Genomic DNA, 11066 nt, shown 5'->3' on the forward strand with positions numbered 1-11066 from the left:
TTTTTTTTTTTGGTACTAGGTATTGAACCTAGAGATACTTTACCACTGAGCTACATCCCCAGCCCTTTTTATTTTTATTTTATTTTATTTTATTTTATTGGTACTGGGGATTGAACTCAGGGGCACTCAACCACTGAGCCACATCCCCAGCCCTATTTTGTATCTTATTTAGAGACAGAGTCTCACTGAGTTGCTTAGCGCCTCGCTGTTGCTGAGGCTGACTTTGAACTCACAATTCTCCTGTCTCAATCTCTTGAGCCGCTGGGATTATAGGTGTGCACCACTGTGCCTGGCTTTTTTATTTTGAGACAGGGTCTTGTTAAGTTGCTTAGGGTCTCACTAAATTGCTGAGGCTGGCCTCAAACTTGTGATCCTTCTTTCTGCTTCAGCCTCTGGAGTTGCTCAGTGGTACAGTACTTGCCTAGGATAAGTGAGCTCTGGATTCAATCCCCAGTCCCCTCCCCGATAAAAGAAAAATGTCATTTTGTGTGACCTAATAGAGTTCATGAGGTATAAGGAAGATCTAACCAAATTCTCTTCTTGTGGAAATAAGAAAACAGAAATTAAGACTGAAGATGTAGCTCAGCAGTAGAGTGCTTGCCTACTATACTTGAAACCCTGGGTTCAATCTCGAACACTGCAAAATAAACAATAAATGAAAGATGGCAAGATGGGGGGTGTCGTGCTGGGTTGTGGCTCAGTGGCAGAGTGCTCTCCTGGCATGTGTGAGGCACTGGTTCGATCCTCAGCACCACATAAAAATAAGTAAAATAAAGGTATTGTGTTCATCTACCACTAAAAAATAAAAATAAAATAAAAGCTGCGTCAGGTGTGGTGGTACACACCTGTAATCTCAGTGACTCGAAAGGCTGAGGCAGGAAGATCACAAATTCAATTTAGCGAGGCCCTAAGCAACTCAGCAAGACCCTTTCTCTAAATAAAATATTAAAAAAGAGCTGGGGATGTCACTCAGTGGTTAAGTGCCCCTGGGTTCAATCCCTGGTGGTGGTGGTGGAGGAGGAGGAGGAGGAGGAGGAGGAGGAGGAGAAGGAGGAGGAGGAGGAGAAGGAAAAAAAAAAGAGAGAAATCCATAGTGGTCAAGAAACTTGCAAGATCACACCTTGGCATGGCAGGGTCCAGGCCTCTCTGGGTCCTAGTGGCTCCATTTGTGTGGGGTGTCACCCTCTGTTCTCTGGGATGCTTATGATTAGGTCAGTTTGGCAGGTGCAGGTGGTCATGTCCTCCTCTCCAGCAGCACCGCAAGAAAGGTCTACTTTCCACTGAGAGCCAGAGCCTGTTGTGGTTGGCTGTAGGGCTCTGCTCTGGGCACCTTCACTGAGGGCTCATCTTTGGGTGATGGTCAATGGCAAGAAAAAAAAGAATGCGAGAGTGCCAGGCTTTTGTGCTCATATTTCAGTGACTAAACCACATCACATGGCCACACCTCTTTCCAGGGGCACAGGAAATACATTTATTTCTACCTTTTCCTGGGACTGAAACCAGAAACAATGGTTGACCAGCCCCAAGGAATACTCCAGTGGTGCTCAGTCTACCAAGAGAGGCAGGGCCTTCCAAGTCAGCCCCTGGAAAACGTTCCTCTTTGCATGGGAAAAGTGTGTTTCTGATTGCACCTCTTTACTTGGGCTACTTCCTGTTTGGCAGGCCTGTGGGCAGGGTGTGGGCATCAATCAATGGGTCCTGCTGCCTTATCATCCCAGGAAGGGAACTCAGCAACTCTGGAGGTATGCCTGGACCTCCTTAAGGGAGCAGGGCGTGGTACACACACCTATAATCCCAGCAGCTTGGGAGGTTGAGGCAGGAGGATAGTGAGTTCAAAGCCAGCCTCAGCAAAAGTGAGGTGCATCATGTACAACTAAGTAGAACAAAACAAACAAAAAACCAACCGAGGTGCTAAGCAACTCAGTGAGACCCTTTATCTAAATAAAATACCCAAAAGGGGCTGAGGATGTGGCTCAGCGGTCAAGTCCCCTGAGTTCAATCTCTGGTACCACTCCAACCCCCCAAAAAAGCTCAAGGGAGATGATAGTTCTTGTATATTGTGGTGTTACCTGGACTACTTCATTCATTCATTTGACACTTAAGTAAGTCTGGGATATTCCAGACCCAAACACTGAGATCGGGGTACCATATTTCAACAGCAGTTCCCTGGTGGAGGGGACCAGATGGAGGGCATCTGGAAATCCTGTCCTGGGATAAGAGGAAGTGAAGGACACCATAGGAAATCTTCCAAGAAGGGCTGGCAGGTGGACGTGCATTCTATCTGTTAGGTAGCCGCTGAGCCTGGGAGTTGGATTAATAGGTAGAAGTTGTTAGTGGGGCGAATTTCAGCTCAGGTTGGGGTCAGCTTTTAAACTAGAAAGACCAGCAAGGGAACAGGTTTCTTGAAAGCAGGGAATTCACACTCCCTGAAAGTCTTCAAACAGACTGAAGGATGTGTCTTATTGATTATTTCTAACGTTCTTCCCAACTCTGAGTCACCATTCCTGAGGAAAGAGTTCCCAGCATCTCTTATTTCAGGATCTAAAATTTCATCTTTGGCTCTAAATGAAGCCGTCCGCCTCCTGGCAATACAGAGTTGGTCTTTTCCATGTACGCATCGACTTCATTAATAAAAATCATACTACTGACAATGGCTATTTTTTTAAAAAAATGTTTTTGTAGTTGTAGATAGACAGCATGCCTTTATTTATTTATTTTTAAAAATTTATATATAACAACGGAATGCATTACAATTCTTATTACACATATAGAGCACAATTTTTCATATCTCTGGTTGTATACAGAGTATGTTCACACCAACTCGTGTCTTCATACATGTACTTTGGATAATAATGATCATCACATTCCATCATCATTTCTAACCCCATGCCCCCTCTTTCTTCCCCTCCCACCCCTCTGCCCTATCTAGAGTTCGTCTGTTCCTCCCATGCTCCCTCTCCCTACCCCATTTTGAATCAGCCTCCTTATATCAGAGAAAACATTCGGCATTTGGTTATTTTTAATTTGTTTATCTTTGTGTGGTGCTAAGGATCGAACCCAGTGCCTCACACATGCAAGGCAAGCACTCTGCCCCAGAACTATGTTATTTTTTTAAATAAGTGCATATTTTATTTCTTTTGTGGTGCTGGGATTTGAACCCAGGGCCCTAGTGCATGCGAGGAAAGCACTTGGCCAGCTGAGCTATATCCCCAGTTCCTGATGATTGCTACTTTTACAGTGGATACTTACAGAGCACTATTATGTTTCAGGTACTTTTCTAAGTGTTTAATATATAGTAATAATATTATTAAATTCTCAGAACAAACCTATGGTAAAGTTGCCGTTATTATCCCTTCATTTTACAAATGTGAATGGGTCTAGAGTTTGTACTTCCAACCCACTGCCTCTCCTGACACCCCGTTGGTAACTGAGGAAATGGTGCCCAATAGGGGGGTTTGGTGATGCATCCAAGGTCACAGGGCTAGTAGAGCAGTGTCACCTAGATCTGAATGGAAACTACTCTCCTGGCCCCCCTAGTCTGGTCTATATGGAAAACTTTTATCACCTGTGACCCACACGTCAGATAAGAGTCCCGGATAATATCACATTCAATGAGATGACCAACCATGAAGACTCAATCACATACCCTGAGACTTCAGCAAGTTGAGGACAGAACTGTAACAATCAGCACAGGGAGATGCCTGGCCCTCTCCATTTCCCAGGATTTTAAATACTTGCTGTTAGGGTTTGGATCTGACCGTTCCTTAGAGGTTAGTGTGTTGAAGCCTTGGCCCCCAGTGCTGCAGCGTTCAGAGGTGAGGCCTTCGGGAAAGCAAGAGAAATGAATTTCATAAGGGCTCTCACCTCATCAGTGGGTTAACCCGTGGATAAATTTGTAATTTGACTGCATTACTGGGAGGTGATGGAAATGACAGGAAGTGGGGCCTAACTGGAGGAAGTAGGTCACTGAGGCATGCCCTTGAAGGTACACCTTGTCCCCCAGCCCCTTCTCTCTCACTCTCTCTCTTCCCTGTTGACATGGGGTGAGCATCTTTGCTCTATCACATGTTCTCCACCCTGATGTTCATTCTCACCTCAGGCCCAAAGTGATGGGTCCACATGACCATGGACCGAAAGGCCAGAAACCACGAGCCAAATAAATCTTTCTTCCTTTAAGTTGATGTTCTCAAATATTTTGTCATAGTGACAAAAAGCTGACTAACATACTCGCCCCACTTCCTGTCTATAAATACAAGTCCTACTGATCATTTAGGACCGGGTTATTTCTGAGGTCCAACCTCCTACTCTCTGAAAGCGCAATTTTTATACATATTCTTCCATGGACTTGGCCTCTCATCGCACCTCTGAAAATCAGTGCATTGTGGTTTAGTCCATGAAAAGCTTTGGATATTTTGTATGTGCTAAAATAATCAATCTTTTGAGCTTCTGAGTTGGGAGTGTTTCCCTACTGTGAAATTTTAACAGAGTTTCCCCTGGACTCTATTATTTTTATGGTTTTTATCTAAAACTAAGATCCTGGGCTGGGGTTGTGGCTCACAGGTAGAGCGTTCACCTAGCATGTGTGAGGCACTGGGTTCAATCCTCAGCACCACATATAAATAAAATAAAGATATTGTGTACATCTATAACTAAAAAAATAATAAATATTTTTTTAAAACCTAAGATCCTTTGCTAATTGTTTACAAAAAAAGAAATGCTTTTCTGTCTTGGAGTTTTGTTTTGTTATTGTTTTTGTTTTTGTACAGGGTACTTAACCAGGGGTGCTTAACCACTGAGTCACATCCCCAGCCCTTTTTTATTTTGAGACAGGATCTCACTGAGTTGCTGAGGTTGGCTTTGAACTCGCAATTCTCCTGCCACAGCCTCCTGAGCTGAAAGGAGTACAGGCCTGTGTCACCACACCTGGCTGCTGTCTTGATTTTTGCTGTCCTCGCAGGATTCCTGCCTTACAAGTCACCCACCAACTGCCACCATGGAACTCTGGATTGCCCTGATGCTGAAGGCCTGTAACTGTCCATGCCCAACCTGATAGAGAACAAGGACTTGGGGTCACTTCCCCCAACTTCCTTCTCTCAGCAGGAAGTAGCTTGGAGATGTCGCCACCCGTTTTTTCCATAGAAATGGAATGTAGAAATTGACACTGGGGAAATGTTTGAGTGTTATGCTTTGAATATGGCCCTTGCTGCTCTGCCACTGAGACTTATTTTAAAAGGGAGTGTTTCTTTCTCTTGTTCTTCCTCTTTCTCTCCCCCTCCCTAATCTCTCCAGGTTCCTAATCTTGGGGAAAGAGGATTACCTTTCTTCCCCATCCTAGGCAGAGTCATCTGTCCTTGAATGCCCACTCACTTCAGGAACAAAGTCATTCAGACCTAAGGATAACACCAGAAGATCTCAGAAATGACTGTCTCCCAAATTGCAAGTGAATTTCAACTCTGGACAGAGACTGCCTGTTTCCCTTGGTGGGCAGAATCCCAGCCTCTGGGTCAGGAGTCCCCTGTCTCTCCTTTGCTAGCAAAGTAATAAAATTTCTTTTTCCTTTTTCTCAATAAATAAAATAAAATGAAATAAAAAACAAATAAATCTAAGATCCACCTGGGATTTTCTTGTTATGTAGAATGAAGTGCACAACCAATTATCTTTTTCCTCAGGTCCCCATTGAATTGTCCCAAGGCCACTTTATTGGACATCTATTTTCTCCCAACTCCTTTGAAATGCCATCTGTATATACAACTAACATCCATGTATATTTGAAACCATTCAGAGTGTATTTTCTGACCTTTGTGAAATTAAGGCATAAAAGGAAGCCTAGGAAATCTCCCAAATATTTAGAAACTAAGCAACACACATCTAAATAACTCTGGGTCCACAAGAAGTAGAACTGTTGTGAATTAAATTAAATAATAAAAATATAAAATATCAAGACATAGCTAAAGTTATACTGAAAGAAAACTATATGACCTTATTTTTGTATTATAAAAGAAGAAAGGCTGATAACCAATATTCTAAATATTTTTAGATCAGTTAGGAAAAAAAATCATACGAAGCCTAAAGAAAGAAAAAAGAAAATAATTGAACAAAATAGAAAATAGACATACACATTATAGAAAAAATATTAAGGCCATAAGTTGATTCTTTGAAAGAAACCTTATATATTTAAACCAATTTTTGGCCTCTCCATTCTGTAGTATGATCTATTTATGCGTGTGTCACTTAGAAACCATTTTAATTACCAAAGCTTTGTAGTATCTTGTGATATTTGGTTGGCCTCATACCTGTCCATCATTCTTAATTTCCAGATGTTACCTAGCATTTATCTTTCATTTAAACTTTAGGCTTAGTCTATCAGCCTGGCCAATCCCTTGCTTAAATCCTGTGGGTATTGCTTATGGGATCAAGTTAAATTATACATTAATCTGAGGAAGATTAATGTTTTAATTGTAATCAATCTTTCCATCCAAAAAAACAGAGTATTCAACTCTTCTTTAGTATTTGAAAGTTTTCTTCCTATAGATCAAGCATATTTTTGGAATGTTTTTCTTAAGGATCTTTTATGGTTGCCATTTAAATAGGAGCTTTTCTTTGATTATATAACATAATTTCCCTCCATCAACTTCTGATGCCTCTATTTACCATGTAATGATAATTGTGTCTTGGACATTTTGGCAAACCCCATGTGAATCATCCTGGTCAACCACATCCTCTTTGAAAGTGCCATGCCCATCAGACTTTGTTTCTTTGGAATTTCTGACACATAATCTCTGAGCTACTGATGCATATATCCCAAAACTCCCAGCAAAGGGGCTACAGATGCCCCAAAGCAGTAGAAGGCATTTTAGGCCACAGTCTTCTTAGCACAAATATTCATCACGAGTGTCCACATCGTGTCCCTGATGCTCTGCAGTCAGTGAGTGCGCATCTATCCCAGGCCTGATCTGCCCGCCCTTCAGCTGATTGGAAGCATGTGCTGTGGCACTCTGCCTGGGTGCTAGCCACTTCCTGGACGCAGCCACATCCAGCTGGGATCTGGAGGCTCCTACAAGCGCTACGGCCTTTTAAAAATTGATTTATCATTTTTCCCAATATAAAAGTAATTAATACATGCTCATATGAGACCATTCGGATACATATGAAGAAGAACATAAACATAAACATGCATCTCTAATCCCTACCACCCAGAAATAACCACTGGTATGTCTCCTTAGGATCCGTTTTCCTTGCAGATACACTGGTATGCATATGTCCAAGATTAAGTTCACTCTGGGTGGATGGTTTTGCATCCTGCTTCTTATTCATGTTATTCCATGTCATTGTATGTTCTTCCAAAGCAAGCTTTTTAATGACATTGTAGTTTTCTTTTTTAAAAAATATTTTTATTACTTATCGATGGACCTTTATTTATTTATTTGTTTATATGTGGTGGTAAGAATCGAACCCAGTGCCTCACACAGGCTGGGCAAGCGCTGTACCACTGAGTCATGACCCCAGCCCGGCATTGTATTTTTCTTAAGAAAGGCAATTCTATAATATATTTGGCATTCCACCATTACTTTGTACTGGGTTGTTCCCAGTTTTTCCAAAATAAGATTTAAATCATCTCCCTTACACAAACACATTTACCCTCTTCTCTAATTGTGTCCTTGAAAGTGCATTCCTAGATTGATGACTGGGTTGGGGATTAGGGACATTTCTCGCCCATTCAAAGGGCGAGGTGGTGTACAGCTGTGATCCCAGTGACTCTGGAGGCTGAGGCAGGAGGACCACAAATTTGAAGGCACCTTCTGCAACTTAGTGAGACCTCATCTAAAATTAATTAATAATAATTAATAATTAATTAATTAATTAATTAAAGGGTCTGGGGATGTAGCTCAGTGGTAGAATGCATCTGGGTTCAATCCCCAGTATAGAAATAGAGGAGGAAAGAAAAGGAGGGAGGGAAAAAGAAAAAAATTGTGGCCAAACGCCCGTAATACAAAATAATTTATCATTTTAAAGTATATACTTCAAAATAAGCCAAACTCAGAAAGCCAAGGGTCTCACGTTTTCCTCCCACTTGTGGAAGCCAGAGGGGAAAAAGGAAAAATAGGTGACAGGGGCATCTCATGAAAGTTGAAGGGAGATCAGTAGAGCAGAGAAAAGGGACCCGGGGAGGGAGGAGGGGAGGGGAAGGGGAAGGATTGGGAATGATCTGGGCCACATTATATTGTTATTTTGTGTGCACGTACAGATATGGAACAACAAATCCCACCGCTAGGTACAACTATAATGTGCCAATAAAAAAGTGGAAAAAAAATATAGTATACACTTCAGTGACTTTAAGCTCATTCACGTTGTGGTGCAGGCATCACCAGTATTCACCTCCAGAACCTTTTCATTTTCCAAAATTGAAACTCCACATTCATTAAACAATGACTCCCCATTCCCTCCTCTCCCCGGCTCCTGGTAAACTCTACTCGACTTCCTGTTCTATGAATTTAAGTATGTCATATAAGTGGAATCCTACAGTATTTGTCCTTGTGTGACTGGCTTATTTCACTTAGCATAATGTCCTCAGGTACATCAATATTGTAGCATGTGTCAGAATTTCTTTCCTTTTTAAGGTTGAATAATATTTCACTGTGTATACATACCTGTTAGTAAGTTTTCCCTTGCTGTGACAAAATACCTGAGGTAAACAACTTAAAAGCAGGAAAGGTTTACTTTGGCTCAAAGTTTCAGAGTTATCTGTCTATGATCATTTGATTCCGTTGTTTTGGGATGATTGTGAGCATGTATGTGGTGGAGCAAAGCTGTTTACTTCAAGGTGATCAGGAATGCATGGAAAGAAGGAGCCAGTGACAAAATATACATTTCAAGGGCATGTTCCTATTGATCTACTTCCTTCAACTAGGTCCAACCTCCTAAAGTTCCTACCACCACTCCATCATCCATTTTGGTATGAATCCATCAGTGGGTTGATCCACTCAGGAGATCAAAGTCTTCTTGATTCACTCATCTCCTAAAGGACCACCTCTGAACACTGCTGCGTTGGGGACCAAAGCCAACACTTGAACTCCGGCGGGGGTGGGGGGTGGCAGTTAAGGTCTAAACTGCAACAATACTATTTTGTTTATCCACAGGAACTTTTTTTTTTTTTTTTGTACCAGGGACTGAACCCAGGGGTGCCCCCACTGAGCCACATCTCCAGCTCTTTTTTGCATTTTATTTAGAGACAGGGTCTCACTGAATTGCTAAGTGCCTCACTAAGTTGCTGAACCTGGCTTTGAACTTGCAATCCTCCTGCCCCAGCCCCCTGAGTCGCTGGGATTATAGGCATGCCCTACTGCCCCCAGCCCATAAGAACATTTTTAAGTTTCAAATTTTCCTTGATTCAAATTGTCTACCACTTTCTAGAAAGATCACATCAATTTGCATATCCACCAAGAATGAATGAAATTAAACTTCTCAAGCTTGTGCACTAACTCCGTATTGGTAAATAACCTACAATCTAATTTATTAATGTTGCACATGCACCCCATTTACTGTACTTGCAGTTATTTGGCACCAAGTTATTACAAAGGGATCTCCAAAAGGATTCCCTTTCCTCCTAATGTGCGTGAGACATCATGTACCTTGTGTAATTGAAGATGAGCGTATTTGGTGTTTCGAAGGGTAAAGAAGCTTGTCTACAGCTCGAATCATCACAGCCTGGGGCTCTGACCTCACGCCACAACTAGTCAGATGTTGACTTCCCAGAATCCCATTCTTTAAAGTCTCCTGAAATGTTCCTGTCCCTCAAGAAAGGCCCTAAAGATTTTATTTGAGAGGAAACATCTGGCATTCTATTACACCATTCAAAGGGCCTCATTACATGATCTGACTGGGGTTCAACAACCCCAACCCCAGGAGGCAGGCAGAATGATATTGTAAGTCACATTTGTATAGACATAGGCTCAGAGACGTGACACTGTCTGCTGGAGGTTACACAGCTGGTCAGTGACCCCAGGACTCAAGGTCCCATCTCCTGGCTCAGGCTTACGGCCTCTGTTCTCCTGCAAATGTCCAAGTCTGGCTGTGGCTAGAGGAGGCTACTCCTTTCCTTGGCCTCCAGCCTTCCTGGGTTGGAAGGGAAATAGATATTTTAGCCACATAGCGCACTGCGCTTGCCAGGCACCTAATAGGGACACTCAATAAATATTAATTAAGAAATGCAGCCACATTGTGTATGTGCTGGCCAGGTCCTTTCAAGTGTCAAGAACATTCCATGAGAGATTGAGTGTCGGGCTACAAGGCCATGTTGAGGAGGAGGACAGAAAAGTCCTGGAGTAATAGAACGCATTCTCTTGGAAGATGAAAATACCCTCTCAGGGACCCCTGTCTGCCACGGTCACCAGGAAAGGAGGAAGGGAACTCTCATTTGGGTAGTGCTTCTGGGACTGTCTTTTTCTAGCATGACGGGATTTCCTCTGGTCCTCCTCTACATCTAGATCTCTCTCAGGTCAGGGGAAAACACTGGGAGACAGTTGACTGAGGTCAAGGTTGAGTGGATTTGGGGGGTGGGTGGAAAACAGAGTAGGTGGGACCCACCCTCCCCGGCTTCCCGCAGCACTGGCAGCTCAGGAGATGTCTGTTAACTGTCTCCCTTCAGTTGGACAACCAGACAAGTCTACCTGGATAGCAGTTCTGCACGCACAGGTGGCTGTTGGTGGCTTCTCCCCTGACCTGGTCCCAGAACACAGAGCTAGTGTTCCCTGGAGCCCAGGGAGCAGGAAGAGGGGAGAGTTGCGCTGGGACTGCAGGAGGAGACAGAGACCTGACTGGGAAACCCTCCAGGAGCCACCCACCCCGAGGACTGCTGCCCAATAGGCCAATGTACCAGGAGGAGATGGTGCCGAAGAAAAAACAGAGGTCCCTAACATTACCCAGCCCCGGGACCACCCTCTCTTTGCATCAGGAACTGTTAGATGCAAAAATACACTCTAGGAAAGTGGGGTCTCCAGGAAAGCCAAGACCCAGCCAGGGGCTCATCAGGCCTGGGGCTTTTACAAGGGAGCTCATCCCTGCTCTCT

This window comes from Marmota flaviventris, chromosome 16, assembly GCF_047511675.1.
Source record: "Marmota flaviventris isolate mMarFla1 chromosome 16, mMarFla1.hap1, whole genome shotgun sequence".
Lineage (NCBI taxonomy): Eukaryota > Metazoa > Chordata > Mammalia > Rodentia > Sciuridae > Marmota > Marmota flaviventris.